Source organism: Euprymna scolopes, chromosome 16 (assembly GCF_053919585.1).
Source record: "Euprymna scolopes isolate OS-2025 chromosome 16, ASM5391958v1, whole genome shotgun sequence".
Classification (NCBI taxonomy): Eukaryota; Metazoa; Mollusca; class Cephalopoda; order Sepiida; family Sepiolidae; genus Euprymna; species Euprymna scolopes.
In genome coordinates this window covers 82,076,470-82,078,115 of record NC_136497.1, presented here as the reverse complement: position 1 = coordinate 82,078,115, position 1,646 = coordinate 82,076,470, and positions in this window count along the sequence as shown.

The window sequence follows — 1,646 nt, the reverse complement described above, 5'->3', positions numbered from 1 at the left end:
AAAAATGCAAAAAACGAAATGAAATTAATCAAAGGTTGTATAAAAGCATTCAAAATAAGAATCAAACAGAAAACAAACAGTCAGAAACTCGATTAATACTGAAAAAATAAGGGGGTATAATTATTTTTGAACATTGCAGATTTTATAAATAGCTGTATATTTCTTTTATTACAAGTATCCCGAGATTTTAAAATGACGAAAATGATCAGAAGAGGTTTATTAAGAATATGTATCAATATGGACGTAAACAATAAATTCTTACAAAAGTTACACCTAATAAACTCAATTTTCAAGGGGGGTATGAATAATATCGGGCACAAGTGTATATACCCTTTTTAATATTTGCTTGTGCTCTAATGATACACATGGAACCATGAATATTTTGAATAATAACAACAACAACAAGTGTTTATCAGAATATTTGTTATCTAAAGCAAATGTTATTTTATTTTATAATGAATCGTAGCTATTGAATTGGACACATGAAATTCTATTCCAAATGTCTTTTCTATTCAAATACTAAAAGATGTACCAGTCGTTGCCCAGTATTAAACGTAACATTAAATCCCTTTACCAAAATTAAAAAAAGAAACTGAGAGACGTACGTGCGAGTATTATTTTTTTCTAAACAGTTCACTTCTTGTATGTGAAAAATAAATACTCAATCTGATATTTAAACCTTAAGACAGGGAGTCAAGTACGATACCCATCAGGACATCTTGACACAATCTTAAACAATATTTTCAAACCTGCTTTAGCTTAACATTATGTGAACGATTCGCGCATGCGCACTCGTTAAAGAGTTAACAAACAGATAAAAATCCGATGACTCTTACATACCAACTTTTCAATTTTGACCCTTTAGCAGCTATTCTTCCTAGATGAAAACGGATTCAAATTTATCCACATGTCTGCGATCCTTATATACCAAATTTCAAGTATGTAGATTAAAAATTCGTTAAGTATATAGGTTGAGAAGTGTCCTGACGAATACACATACTCCCTCTTTTTAGATATATAGACTAAGAATATTCCCCAGACATGTACATCTATACTTTTTTGTTTTATTTGGGTTATTCAAAAAACTCTCCCCATTTTGAGTGTGATTAAAACAACATGCCGACCGATATAACCTCTGTCTTTCTTCAAGTGTATCTTGTCAAACTCAATAATCATTATCGAACTCTGGAGTCTACACGGAATTTCTAACAGAGCCCTTTATTTAATTCATGGGGATAGCTTGCTCTCGTTCCGTCGTCCCTTAGTGCATAGAAATCTTAAATAATTTAAAAATGTATTTTTTATATCGCCCGAGCTAAGGATTGAACCTTAAATTTGCACTCATGACAATCGTACATGTTTTATTCACTAACAATTTCAACACCATTATTTTTTTAACAGGAAAACAGTCCGGAGATATTTAGAGTAGATACTTGTACATAATTGGATATCTATAATATTAATACGATATCGTGTGTGTTATATTGTGTGTGACGCTTACATCTTTTTTTTTATTCCGAGTGTCTGTCGTTTCATTGTTATGACCTTCCAGTTTTTGTAATAAATAATTTTACCAAGAATTCTTCATAAATTTTGGTTTCGGTTTCGATTATAGCTGAAGCAATTCAAGTAATATATATATATAT